This window comes from Fukomys damarensis, unplaced genomic scaffold, assembly GCF_012274545.1.
Source record: "Fukomys damarensis isolate Sample0158 unplaced genomic scaffold, DMR_v1.0_HiC HiC_scaffold_3, whole genome shotgun sequence".
Lineage (NCBI taxonomy): Eukaryota > Metazoa > Chordata > Mammalia > Rodentia > Bathyergidae > Fukomys > Fukomys damarensis.
In genome coordinates, this window is record NW_022900915.1 from 24,636,931 (window position 1) to 24,652,829 (window position 15,899).

Sequence of the window (15,899 nt, forward strand, 5' to 3'; positions counted from 1 at the left end):
TTGCAAGTGCAAGGCAGGCCACCGAACCAGCCAAAAATTATATTTTCATACAAGTATAAATATAGATATTTTAAAACAATATTGAAGTCAGAAATAAAAGCATAGTATATATTCCTCCTTACCTTAAAATTGTCAAGGACCAGGGATTTAGCTCAGCAGTTCGGTGGTCTGCCTTGCAAGTGCAAGGACCCAAAAAACCTTAAAAATGTCCTCACAACTGAAAAAAAGCATGTAAAGAAAATTTAAATCATTTTTTCATACTACTTTGTTAAAACTGCCCTCACCATGGGATACCAACTTCCCGCAGAAATGTATTTAAAGTGCTCTGGTACTGTGAAGAATATTTAATTATGTGATTATCTTTCATGATGTGTGTAGTTAATTGCCTTTACATCAAATGTAAATGATTTTGAACAATAAAAGTGAATGAGTAATGTTCTGGCTGTGAGCAACAGATGTCATGTGGATTTTGATTTCCTAGTCACTTACAAATATTTCTTTTCAAGTCTAGAAAAGCAATTAGTTAAGATTATAGACTAATAGCTTTCCAATCTAGGTTTAAAATTGAAAAACAATATGAATCATGGAATTGCAGAACAGTACTTAGGAAAAATACTTCCTTATATTCATGGCCTTTAAAAATATAAAAATATGATTTTTACATAAAGCACATAATTTAAGTATTCTTTGGATTTAGGTTCCTAAAGCAAATCCTTTAAAGATTTATATGGATCTCCTTTGAATCGGTGTTGACTTGTGCCTCTGACCAGGATCTCTTATGGTATTTTGCTCATGACAGAAAATTTGTATAATAATAAAGAAAGGAGCTGTGTGCTCTTATAGCTTACTTCATATTTTTTGTTACCTGGAAATATTCCATTCCTTTTTATTCAATAGAAGGTAATTATCTTTTGCTGTCAACTCACCCCGTCCAGTTCACATAATGTGGTCTGGATCCTGGAGTCAAGAACACGACATCTGTCACTCAGAGAATTTTCACTTAGGGATGGTTAAATTCATTAAGAAAGAACTTCTAAGTGCTAATTCTTAAATGTTTTGATCAAGGAATAAAGAAGTTAAAACTATGCTACTGGAAATATTGAACTGTAGCTTATCGCCTACTTTAAGTTAAGGCTACTCGATAAGTAGCAGGTGCAATAGTGTCAATCTGACCTTCATTCTATTTCTTAAAAGCGAGAAATATAATTCTCATATAAAAGTTGTCCTTCTGGCAATAAAAGGAAGATGTTACTCTTATCATCAAAAAACCTGAGGCAAGGAGATATCTGTATAGCCAAACTTTGTAAAACTGACCCTTATCTTCACAGCTATTATACTAAATGAACTACTGTAGTTTTTGCAATAATACTTTTGGTTCAATTCAGAAAAATTATTCAACTTTTTTCCGTTTGGGTGTTCATTTATTTCTTAAAGTTCCCATGGCACATAAAATGTGTATCAAAAAACTTTGCCTTTCTTCCAGTCATCTCTGTTATGTTGGTGCAATTATCAGATCCAGGGCAGAAAAGCAAAAACGAAAAAAAGTCCAGGAAAAAGTTAGCCTTCCACACAGTGACTACATAAAAGCAGACACACTTTTGCACTGGAGTTTTGCACTGAAATGATGAAAAATCTTTGCTATCAGTGAGTCGCTAAGAGCAGTCATTTTGCTTAAGAGAGAAGTAGAATGAAACATAGCTATAAGATGAAGAAAGGGAATGGAATTAATATGAGAAAGTGAAAAACAATGGAAACAAAGTTTTGTAGATAGGGAGGGAGGGAGGGGTTGAAGGGCAGGCAGGGGAATGTGGAAAAACTGGAACCAAGATTGATTATGTAAAGGTACAAATATCCAACGATGAATGTCATTATATTGTATACATTAAATGTACCAATAATATTAATTTTTTCTTTGAATTTATTGGTACTTTATAAGTATACAGTACAGTTATACTCATCATTGGTATCTTTTTTCTTTACATGAAAGATCTTGATTCTCATTTTTTCTCCATATCCTGCCCTCCCTTCTTCTCTCTCCCTCCCCTACTTACAAAGTCTTTGTTTCCATTTTTCCTTTTCTCATATTTTTTTCTTTTCCCTTGTTTCCTTCCCCCTACCTTTCCCACTTCCCCTACACCTTTAGCCCTTTTCTTCCTATTTCACACTGTCAGTTATACAATTTGGATCTTATTTACACTTTGAGTTTTTCACACCAGAGAAACTATTCAGTATTTACACGTGTATCTTATTTATTTCATTTAAGAGTGTGGCCTCAATATGCACCCATTTTCCTATGGATTCTAGGTTTTCATTCCTTATGGCTGAGAAGTACTCCATTTTATATAAAAGCAATCTTCTTTATCTAGTCTCCAATGTCCGTGCAACCCCATGAGTGCTGGATCTGGCTACTGCTGAAATTTCTATCTCTCTGTGCTCTCTCGCTCTCTTCTCTCTCTCTCTCTCTCTCTCCCCCCTCTCTGACTTCTGACAACAAGTGTCTACCTGACCATACTCTTCAGATTCTTCGGAGCCATTTTCAAATAAATCTCAGCTTTGGTGTGTAAAATCTTGAACAAAACACTCACAGTTTCTAGCAGCTCAACACTGCACCTTCAGAATGATTCTTGCTCCCTTTAAAGTACCTGCCTGACCAAAGCTTAAAGTTGTCAAAAATGTTCACTCCACTCCGACTAAAACTTGAAGTTGGATTCCCTGTCTCCTATGCTATCTGGGTGAGTAAGGCTTTAACTTCAATAAACAGACCCAGATGAAGTTCCCCAGAAATCAGTCTAATCCCTTTTTATAATTTTGGACTTCCTTTACTCTGCTGAGCCCCTTCTCACCCCATTCTTTTTTTTTTTTCTCAGCCTTTGAATTCTCTAGTCATCTCTGTAAAATATCAAAGTTGAAATCTATTCACACTGAACCGATTTTCTCACTGCAAAAGTATACTGATTGAAATCTCCCCTAACTGCTTTAACAAGTATCCCACTTCAGTTATCTTTGGCATTGCTTATGAGAGGTATAATCTGACATAGAATAACTTACTTGGCTTTGGTTTCTTTGCCATTTTCAACTGAAAACGTCATAATTAGTTTACTCTGTGCATTACCTGGAGTTAGAGTTTTCCTTTCCAAGTAGGTATTCATATTTTCTAAAGATGATCACAGAGACATTTTTGTGGGGCTGCTATTCTATACAGATGTTTTTAATCCGCAGGTGAAAATAAGCATGAACTTAGTTGATAGTTACTTTGAGACTAACTAAATTGGTAAACTTGAAATTATTGGAAAGAGTTTACAGACTAGATAAAACAACTTCCATACAATTTATAATTATTGGCATCTATTTATCTTTCCACATTCACATTTTAAAGTGAGGTCTTCCTCTTTTCATTAAATGTTTCCCGTCTTATAAAGTGCTTAAGATTCTGCCCTCCTTCTTTGTCACTTCCTTCCTTCCTTCCCACTTGTTTCTCTACTCCACACACAGGCTAACCCCAGAAGCTAAGAGTGTCTGACTAAAAACATATTACACAAGCAAAGAATCATGTGCTTTCCAGTGATATCAGCCAGCATGAACAGGATGAATTAGGAGTAATAAATGTGCAATGTGAGCTCTGGTTGGATGGTTGGAGACAGCCAAAAAGACTCTTTCTTTCCAATTCCACTTTAATCTGATCATTTATTTAAAAAGTAACATATCCAGTGTGGGTTTAACTGTGAAGAAAAGAAAAAAAAGAGAAAGATCAGAAGTTCACAAGAGACACAAGAAGAGGAATGAAATACATAGCTTATAGCATGTACAATGAAGATCATAGATAGAGGAAAGAGAAGTTGGAAAGGCAAAAAGGCAGCATGATGAGAAGATCAAGGAAGGTAAATTGGCGTGTTGGTCCCACCGGAACACCTAATGGCTTATGATTACTTCTAAACTGAAGTAAAAGTGAGAAGAAAGAACTTGTTGAGTGCTGGGAGGATACAAGATGACTTTGATAAGACACCTTCTGTTCTGTTCCTGGAGATCACTAGAAAAAGCAAGCTGGAGGTCAGGCTTCGTTTATTTAATAGCCATTCAGGCCAATTATGAATGCAAGGCACAGCAGCTGGCGTGTGTCATCTCTGACCATGGTTTTTAATATTTTGATGAGACAAATTTCATATTGTGGTGAAGGTAAGTTAGTCTTCACCAAATTTTATTTTCTTGAAGTATAATAAGTTAAGTGTAGCTATGGACCTACAAGGATAATTGATGCATAATAAACTCAAATAACTAATGAACTGTAACATCAAATGTGTTCATCACACCAAAAGCTCCCTCTTTCTGTTAACGTCTCATGTTGAAAATCAATAGTACCTGAGGACAAAGAGGCATTAGGAGTAAGCCTTGTAGTGGCACTGTTCTCAAATTTTGTTACACATTGGCATCAACAAGGAAACATTTAAGAAGGCTGATAACTGGTTGCCACTGCAGAGGTTGTAGTTAAATTGTTCTAAAGTAGAGGCTGATGACTTGGATTAGAAAAAAACAAATATCTTCAGACACATCTAATATATAATGAAGGTAATTTTCAACCTTTAGGCACTACAGCCTTTAACTCCTCGGCTTTGGGGGGAATTTCTGCGATGTCTCCACGGGTGCTGCTTCAAACTTGCAAATCAGAGACTTAGTAGTGTTAACACATGTATTCTTTAAAAGCTCTCTGATGAGCCAAATACAGTTTTTATGGCAATTCAAGGAATAGTTATAATATTTTCATAAGAAAAATGTGAACCATTTCTTAATGAAAACTTATACTCATTTTGAGTTATGGGACTTCTTGTTCATTATTAATTCCACGCAGCAGAAATATGCTCTGGCTAGAACCCTATTTAAATTTCTTACATAGTCTAAAAAGTGCTTCAAATTCTAGCTTAATTGCTACTGCTAGAAAAATTAAAATATGTTTTGTGCTGAATATGAGGCAGGAGATTAGGGTACAGTCAACCATCTGGGCAAGTGGGTGTGACCTGTCAAACATGAAAATAAATCCAGGAACGTGCACAGAAAGTCAATTCTAACCTTCAAATCTGGGACTAATCAAAAAATGATGCTTCAATTCTTCTGGCACAAAATCAAGCAGGTTTATTTTAGGAGAGCCTACATCTGACATTACGATGGGCGATACTATAGACGGTGACAATAATCCTCATGCTGATGGTGCTCTCTTTCAGGGGCTCACTCTCATTCTACAAAGCATACTTCTTATCCTATGTTTAACAAAGGCAGAATGTCTACCCTTAGCATCTGCATTGTTTAGTTCTTCGTTTGGGACAAGAACCCGGAAAGAATCTCTAGAATGAGTCCAACGCAACCCAGAACACTGGTAGTGATTTTGGCCAAGTTAGCCACGATGTAAGCCTATTTGAGTCTACTTTTCTTTCTTTCTCTCAGGTCTGTGGAAGCCCAAGAAGGAGCTACCTACTTTGCTTTTTTTCTTGCATTCTCTCTTCTTTGGGAAGGCCCCACTCACTTTCTTATCCCTTTTCTCCCACTTGGGTTTTCGTCTCTTGTGTGGCTCAAATCTTTTCACTTATTTTTCTGATGCTGGTTGTCAGGAAAAGGCAGGGATCAGGAAGGTGGGAAGAATTAATGGAAGTTAGAGAGCTGGGGAAATTTCTCATGGCCCTGGAACAATTCCCTAGTGTGGCCCATTCGACAAATGGGAATAGGGAAGCCCTTCGTCTCTGTTTTCTTGAGATGTTTTGATCACTCTGTGTGGGGGTAAGAATGTAGACTGAGAGTGGAAGGTGTCTGTCTCGCACCCGGTTGTAGGACAGACCATGTTAAGCTCCCCTGGGATGAGAGGGTTTTTGCAAATCTTGCAGGTTCCATGTGTATGAGACTTAGTGTTTAGTATGTCTTTTTTTTTTCTGTACCAGGGATGGGACTCATGACCTTGTGTTTGCGAGTCAGGCAGTGGAACTACTGAGCTAAATCCCTGGCCCTCAGTATGCCTGTGTGCCCCTCGTGGTTTTGCTTTCCTAGATACCTTGTTCAGCTTTCCCATTCTTTTGGGTGAAAGAGCTATAGGTAATTTGGTCTCCTGCTTGAGTAGCTGCTTATGCGAGCTCGCCCCTTTTTTGTGCTCCAGGACTCATCTGCACTTTCCTTTAGACATTTTATTTTCAGGTATCCTTAATGAGTTGCTTTCTTAGGGCCCTGTTTCTTAAAACCTCAGGAGCCTTCCCAGTCCACCTTTCTGTCGTGGTTGGCAGCCATTTTGGCTCATAATATGGGTCAGTGATGTGATTCAACCATGTTTGTCTGCCATTCTCATTTTCAGCTGACTTCATGAACACCAGGAAATCGCACCCTCATTGATAAAAACTGAATCCTCTGCTTTCAGAGAACATATGGACCTTCTCCCTTCTTCTCTTCTAAATTAGGTAAGTTTCCCTCCATGTTCCTTTTAACAGAAATTCAGCTAATTTGGAAATATGTATCTGAGGCCAGAGTGGAACAAAGGTTACAGCCAGTGATGGTCACTTCAAACAGATGTGTATGTATAAAAGCAGAGCTAGAGTTAATAAATAAAAAAAACTTTATTCTTGACTTACAACTTTCTAAGATTGTTTGTTGTTGTTTCTTGTTTTTCTCTTATTGTTGAAGAGGTGATTTCTCTATCTACTACCTTAAACAAAGTAATTAATATAGTTCATGTTATCAGGGTAAATGTGAAAGGTACTTTTTTGTAAGTGGCTAGTCAGAGCTCCTGGAGTTCCACCCCAGTCTTTTAGGAATTATATTGGGCCACAATCTATGGAGAAGTCTAGGAAAAGGCACCAGTGCCACTTTTTTAGTACAGTTGAGTCAGATGGAGGATGCTCTGAGGAATCAATGTGTCTGCATTCTTCTGGAGGGATGCCCTCTGAAGGACCCCAGACCAAGTCTTCTCTCTTTCCATAGGCCCCATAAAGGCAGCCAGTTGGAGCATCAGGGGCGCCACTCTCACGGTTAACAACTTATCTTCTAATGCGTTACTGTTGGAGTCCAGTATAACCTAGGAAATGGAAAGATATGGGTACAAAATGACTATCTACAATACAATACTATTCTTCATTTAGATTATTTTTGCAAAAAGAAAGGGAAGTGCTGTGAGATCCCTTATGTTCAAGCTTTTATGGCTCTTTATCTCTGGAAATATTTGAGGGCAAATCCCTTACCCCAGAGACCTATACTTAAAAAGCAGAGCTCACAGCCCTTACTTAAGCGTTGGCATTAGGTAAAGGCCAAATCTAAAATATTTACCTATCATCCCAATATATCTTGGTGTTACATGCCCATGAAACAATCTGGAATGAAATATGCTTGTTGGCTAACAAGTAATCATCTATAAAGCAAAAGCAGGGCATTCTACAACTCCTAGAGGTAGTCTAATCAGCCAGGCAAATCGGTGGTAAAAGGCAAGAAGGGTAGCATTCACCTTTGTAGGATAAAACCAGCCCTACTTGAATAGTCTAAGGAAAAAGATACCCTCCCCCAAAAAAGATGCTCTGTGAACTTCTGGAAATTCTGATGCTCCTCTTCAAAAAGCAAGACTCCATTACTCTTCCGGGGTCAGAAGCAGAGTTACTAAATAAGCACCTGTATTGACACAGCTGTTAATTAGATCCATAATATTGGTCATCTGAAATCCCTCTTCCTAGTTGCTCCTTCAGAAGCAAGTAGAAATCAGATGATATAATTGCTGGATCTGTCACAGTTCATCTCTTTAGACAGACCATGAAATATTTTGACCTGCCACCTCTTACATTCGGGCTCTTCATCTCCAATCTCAGAGTAAAATTGAGCCATTCAATGCTTGATGGTGATCCAGACAGCATACCATGACTTTCCTGAACAAATTCACCAAGCTTTCTCCCAATTTAGAGAGAGCTCAACATTTTTTCATATATAGGCACTGACTTCTTTCTTTTTGTCTTCTGACAGGTTTTTCTTTCTCTGTGTCCATGGAAATAAGAATTGTTATATGGTCCAATATGTGCATTTTAATTAAATATTTCCTACACATTTGAAAATAATAAACAGTACAAATCGCAGATTTTGATGTAGTTTTTCATATATGCATATAATGTTGTGTCTATTGGTCAAATCATTTATGTGCTTACTAAACGTCCTTTTCTTTTCAGACTGAGTGATGCACAGTAAAACCTCCAGCTATAGAGGCTGGGAATTTAGCTCAGTGGTTCCTCCACCTGCTTTGCAAATGCAGCGTCCTGAGTTTGATCCCTGGTACCAAAAACAGATAAACAAAACCTCCCACTGTGGATTTTGGATCTCCTGGGGCATTTATTTAAAAAAAATATATTAAAAATTTATTTAATTTACTGTAAGACTCCACAAAAAGCTAGACATCTCTTCAGAATTGTTTCATTTTCTCCCTAAATTTTTGTCATTTCAGAGTGACTATCAACAGTAGACATTTTCAATTGATAGATACTGTTTTCAAGCTTTCATTTATTTAATGCTGGCATATCTTTCCTTTTTTTTCAAATTTAACCCTTCTTTATCTTTGACTGTATATACCTCAAAAGCATAACTGCATTTCAATGTTTTGTTTTTAGTGCCATAATCTTTAATTGAAGAAGAAATGATTCAAGTTAGACCTCATTAACTATATTTAAATTTCAATTTTAAATTATTTTAAATTGTTTAATTTATTTAATTGTTATTTTACTACTTACTTTTTATGCATATTTTAAATTTTTATTATTTCTTTAGAATTGATTGTAACAATAATTTTTCTCTCTTTAATTGCTTTGAAATATCCAGAGATTATAGCATGCATCTTTGATTTTTAAAAATAATGCATTCTTATACATGTGGCCTACTTCTGATTTATCTGAAATATTACTGTTTATTTTATATTATAAATTTAATAATACAGAACTTTCACATTTTTTGTATATTTACTCTGATGTACTCATATTATTTGTTGTTGTTGTTTTGGATTTTTTGGTACCAGTAATCAAACTTAGGACCTTGTGCTTGCCAGGCAGGCATGGCAACACTGAGCTAAATCTCTAGCAATGTACCCATGTTATTTATGTTTTTAAATACAACTAAGGTTTATTTTCTCATAATTGTTCTTACCCTAAAGAATACCGTCTGTTCTCTGTAATGACATAATTTCATAATTTTGATCTCCTAAAATTTTTTACAGACTGTTTCCTCTGTATATTATTTAACACATAAAATTCCCATCAATTCTTAAATATTTTTTGGTCAAACTATCTAATATTTTCAGTGTAAAATATTTTTAGTATAATGTATATGAATTTTTAAAAAGTGAGAAATTCTTACCAAGATATAGTCAATCATTTAATCTTATTTCATTAATCAGCATATTACCATTTTATTTCTTTGACATGCCTTTTTGTAATAGTCTCTCTCTCTCTCTCTCTCTCTATATATATATATATAGAGAGAGAGAGATAGATAGATAGATAAATATATATATATATTATATAGATAGATATATAAATATCCAAGCACATACTTTATACATACATACATATATACATATATATATATATGTTATATATATATGTGTATACATATATATACATAGCATATATATACATATATATGTTATATATATGTGTATACATATATATATATACTTATATCTATATTACATATAGATATATAAATATCCAAGCACATACTTCATACATACATGTACATATTTATTGTTCTGTTGATTCATTGTCTATTCTTGTACTGGATTTAATATGTTTTAAATGATGTATAGTCAAAATTTTAACTTTATAAGATTTCCTTGATAGTACTACTTTAAACAGCTTCAAATTTATTTATTTGAGTGTTTTTTCCACTTTTAAAATAATGTTGCCTCATTTTTTAGGTCTCTACTAAAATATCACCTTTTTAGAGATGTCTTCATTGAACACAATACTGAAGCCATTAGTTACAATCATTTCTGTTCAAAAAATGGTTTCACAGATTTCCTAGAATTTATTTTGAAATAAGTAATTAAATTTTACATATGTAATGCCTTATTTAGCACTATATATAAAGATATTGAACTATGTATAATTGAACAGACACAGTATATGATTTTTAGGTATTTCATAAATGAAAGCACGGTAAATAAAAGTGAAATTTTACATATTGAGTGATTTGGATACTGGGAATATAGAATATAACATAGATTATTATCATAGGTCACATATCTTGTGTAAAATTTGGGAGTGATGAGAGACTTAATAAAATTTTATTTATTTAGTAGGAATGAAAAGAAATATGTCTTTCTAGATGGAAATTGTACATTAAACATGCATTTTTATAATGAGCTACATGCATGGGAACTGGAGATTGTGGACTAATTCCTTAGTTTATTTTTTAGAACACTGTATTCAATTTTCAGTTAGTGAATTCTTCTGTCTTTGAAAGATGATCTCCTTACAAAATTTGTTTGCATTATTTAGCTAGAGTCTTTGTGTTTGTTTTGATGTATTATAGTGCAACATGAGTTCTCTGCTTTAGGAGTCCAGAAGCATGATTACTTTTTAGATGACCTTTTATTTTTCTTAGAAGAATCAATGTCTTGCTGTTTTACTATTTGTAAACTTTTATATAATATTGTATGTTTGTTGTAAAAAAATGGATCAAAAGAAAGGTCCCTCAAAGGACGAAAAAAGAAAAATTGAAAGCTTTAAAGTATCAGAGTGAATTGCATATTTCATGTCATAGTGGTAAGCGCTGCATTATATTAGCAATTTAGCTATAGGATCAGTGACTTTTCTGTCCTTTATTGAATTTCTAATATCATAAGAAAGTTACTAATGTGATAAAAGTCTTAAAGTATTACTGACTTTCTATCATGCTCTTGAAGTGGATTTTTATAGTATTAGTGAAAAGAGAGTTTAAGAAAACCCCATAAACTGACCAAAATGATAATAAAAGAAGTTTCAAAAATCAATAATAATAATACAGTATATTCATTTGATTTATGTGAAGCTTCTGGTATTTCATTTTCATAATTTTCTCTTTTGGCAGTTTCTGCTCATTGATAAGAGTTGCAAAATCTCACTTTCTTTGAAACAACACCAGTCTTGAACAGACTTAAGAACAGACTTTACAAACTTCTGGTGATACTATTTACAGAAAAGAACATTAACAAAGTACCCATAACAAAAAAATTCTCCTCTCAGCTTTTCAGGACCTCAAGTAAAAAAAAAAAAAAAAAAAAGAAAAAAGAAAAAAAAAATCCAGGGAATGCCACACCTTTTGAATATTACTTTTATCTTAGTCACTTTCTTATCACTGGGACGCATCACGGAGGGCCCACAATTTAAAGAAGGAGAGGTTCATTTTGGCTCTGTTTGGAGAATCCTTAGTCTCAGCTGGTTCCAAGGTAGAACAGAACTGTAGAGGGCCATGGCAGAGGAGAAACAGACCATGTCATGGATGCAGGCAGCAGAGAGAGAGAGAAGAGAGGGGTGACAGACCCTTCTAATCTCTACCCATAATCCCGTTCCTCTGACCAGACTTCACCTTCCAACATCACAGTCAGGTATAAACTCACCCTGGGGCTACTCGATTGATGAGTATTATGCCACCATGATCCGATAACCTTCCAAAAGAGCCACTTATAAGTACAGGGGGCTTTGGGTAGACGTCTTGATGGAAACCTTACTCATCATTTTTCTAAATATATATGGTGTTTTCTTTCTTTCTTTTATTTTTGGCACCGGGGATCAAACTTGGGACCTTGCACTTGTGAGGCAAGCATTGGAAGCACTGAGCTAAATCACTGGTCCTAAATATCTAATAATAATAATAATAACAACATGATATATAATATAATATATAATAATAATAATAGAAATATTTATATATATATCCACACAAGATTTCAAAGGAGACAGAGCAGCTATGCGTTAGGAGGGTTACTTTTACTTTTCCATAAATAATGTGGAATATGAAATGTAAGAAAAAAAGATTGCTTTTTTCACTCCTAGAAAGAGAGCATAATTCCTATTGCAACCATTTACTTAAATATACTAATGTTAATTCATTATAGTTGATTATAAGTGAATTGCATAATAAATTTGACACAAAAATAAATTTTAAAAACACACCTAAATTTAAACTAGTTGTCATTCGATTTAGTTTCACCTAGAAGCAATTGTGTATTGTTTGAATAATAGTAAAACTTTAAATTTACTTAAAGTCACTGCAAAATTTTAAAGTGTTTTCTAAAAAAACTGCTTTGGGTTACTTACTGATTAGTACTAATTGTCTAAAATTTTGTCTTCTGTAGTCCATGGGCAACTAAATGCTAAAAATGTAATTTGGAATATAAATTTCTTAAAAGTGAAACATTAAAATATTGCATTCCATCTATCTAGAAAAAGTCAGAAAATAATATTTATGCTTCCTTTATTTCTGTAGTAGGCTACAGAATGTAAATTGATGATTTACATGTATAATTAAAATGATTGTTTTTATTTAATTCTTTGGTTATTTCATGTCTCTTCTCTGCTAGGTATAAATAATCAGGTATATATTATGTCCAATGAAATCACTTCTTAATTATATTTTATTGTTCCCTGCATATATTTGTTCTATATATTTTAATTTAAAACTGTATTAAAAGCTAAGTTTCCTACAATTTATGTTTCCAACTTCACTTTAAAATAATGAAGATAAAGAGTATGTCTAAAATTTGCATTATAACAAAGTTTCAAACAAAGTCTTATACATTCATTCTGCTATAATCATCTTTGTTTAATCTTTGTGTAGTAAGCACAAGGTGCCTATAATTACAATATTAGGTAATTTTCTTTCATTACTAAAATACCGGTTGCATGTAAGGAAGTCCTTTTTAGACTGACACTAGGCTCATAACACATCCTGGTACCAAAAATATCCACTCAAAAGAAATTTGAATAAATCCAATCAGGAATTGACTAACATCACTTTTAACTCAATTTAATTTTTCACAATTTTATTATCAGTTTTGTTTAATTTGGGATATGAATGCTTTAATAACATAGCTTTCCCTTGAAAAATCCTAATATTGTTAGTGAGTATAAGCCAAAGTAGGTGGAATACAACCATAATTTTAACAAATTTTATTTGATCCTGACCTAAAGAAACAACAGCAATAGACAAAATATAAAGTAAGAAAACTTAATTTTATGGAAGCTTATTTACCATATGTATAAAACAAATTAATTCTGTTCCTCGTTTCTAAAAATTGTGTCAGTGTTTTTAAGAAAAATGGTAAAATTAGAAGTTGGTTTCCATGTTGTAGAAAGAGCTGGTTTACACCTCTAATTTTTTTTCCTGATAACTGGAGACTTACTTTGGATTTTCTAGTTGTATCTTTCAGAAGTGAACCACTGAGAACTTTACTGTAGAGATCATGATTCTCCTCTCAGACAAGATAGAAAAAACTCATTATGAACTTTCACCTGTCATTTTATATATTATTAGTAGAATGTTGACGAATAAGTATCCCAAAGCAGGGACATCACTGACTGTATATGAGAATTCTATCAGTCCGCCCTTCTTTGGAAAAATAGATTAAATGTTCATGAATATGAAATTTAAAACTGTGTTGCTAGAGCTCTTCATGAAGAACCTTTTACCTAATAAAATAAAACTGCTCCTTTTTATGGACCTGAAGGATGGTCTTAGAAATTGATGAGAGTCTTTGCTTAAAGCAGAAGAAAAGACTACTTTTTGTGAGATTATCATTTCCACAAGTTTAACCTGGCAGCTTCTTTGGAGATTCCATAGTAATTTTATTTGCTTTGTAAATCTAGAAAGAATCCTGAGCCATTGTGCAGGATGGAAGGCAAATATTACCATGCAGAATGGTATTTTAAAGAGCGTGGCTTAATCTCAGCAGGAATGTTGGTTTGCAAGTTATTTTTTTTCCCTCTATTCTGCACCAACTTCCTTTCCACAACACTGCCAAGGCTGAAGAAAAAAAAAAAACTGTTCAAACAAAAGAAAGGATTTGCAATTGATATCAAATACAAAAGAGTTAATTGGATATTTTCTCTGTGAGGGCACTGCTGCGATTGCTAACTGTTCTGGTGAGAGAGGAAGCCATGTGTCTTTGAACATGATGATACAGCCCCTATTACTGGTCAATTAAGAGATAACAGCAGTGTGGCAGTAATTTGCCTCTCCATCTGCAGCAATCTGTCAGTAACTCTAAAAGCCACTTATCCTAGGAAGACAACCCTAAAATAACCCAAAGAAATAGGAATAAAATGCAACCAGCAAAGGAAGATTGGCAATACTTGCCCAAGCAAAATATCAAATTGATACTATTGTGCTTTATTTTGAATGCCCCAGATATTATTTATTTTACATAGAGGTTGAAGATAAAATATCCCTTATCTCTATGGAAAATAGAAATTCCTATCACAAAAAAAGTAGAATATTAAAATAATTTGTATATTTTCTTCCCAAAGAAAAAAATGTCATATTTGAGGATGAAATGAATATCTGATTTCACAATATTAGATTAGATTAATTCATATAAATGTAGGCATGTACATTTCAAAGAGTATTAGCCAGACTTTTTTATTATATAACCCCAGATAATTTCTCAAGCAACATTTACATGTCAATTCTGTCACTTATTAGTAGAAAAATAATTTCTTATTTAATGACACAGAAGTAATTTACATACATTTATTTTCATAACTCACATAGAAATACCATGATTAATTTTATTTTATAGAGGAAGAAACCAAGAATAGAAACAGTATCCCTACTTTCCAAAAATCACACCACTAGTATTTGAACACAATCCATATTATAAGCTAATTTATCAACTAGTAAAAATAGTATAAAAATGTAGTAACCCAGTTAACACAATTTAGTTGTGTAGTTAATGCTCCTAACAAATTCATATATAAATCATAAATTCCCAGATGACATAGGATAATTATGTAGTTAATCTTCTGAACAAGTGTTTATGTGAATTTTAAATATCTGAAAGATTTTCAATCACAGTGAATTATGAAGGCCATTACAATTTGTACACTGGTACATTTTAATTTATTTCCTTGAGAGTTTTTAAGTGGTAATGTTAGCAAATAATATGCTAACTTAAGTTAATGTAAGAATAGCAGTAGTTTTTATTAACAATGAGATAAAAGTAGTTTCCTGTTTCTGTGGACTATGATAAAAAGCCAAGTCAAAAAAGAGTTACATTGAAAAATTACTTGCATTTAATGTTGTGTCTTTCCAGACCCAAAAAGGTTCATCTTCCACTCATCATGAAAATCTTAGAAAGCAAACACTCTTCCCTAAAACAACAAAAAACAAAGAAAGAGAATATTAATTGGCTTTATTGAGACCCTGTATTTCAGAAGACTTGCTGGGTGATTATATGCTTTCTTGATCCTCCCAATTTTAATATACAAGTATGCTGTAAATATAGAAACCACTTCAGAGGACAAGTAATTTATTATGGTCTTTCTTCCTTAAAATGCTTTTGGATTATAAAAGAAAGGACTTTTCTTCTCAAGGATTAGCAAAGTTGCAATGTATATTTTCAATAAGAACTTTAAAGGTCACCAATGATTTAAAATAAATATTTCTTTATTAAGGAATTTGTTTGGAAAAAATGACAGCTATGAAAAGTAAGAGAAAAAGAACATTACTTTAAAAATTAGACTCTTTGTGGTACACTCACTAGGTTGAGCCAGAAGGATCGCAAGTCTAAGTCAGCTGGGGTAAATTAGAGAGACCATCTCTAAATAAATAAATAAATAAATAAATAGCTCTTTGCTTCCTGAGTTCAATCCCCAGCAACGTAACGAAGTAAAATAAAAACCTGTAAGAATATAATAATCCTCTCATAA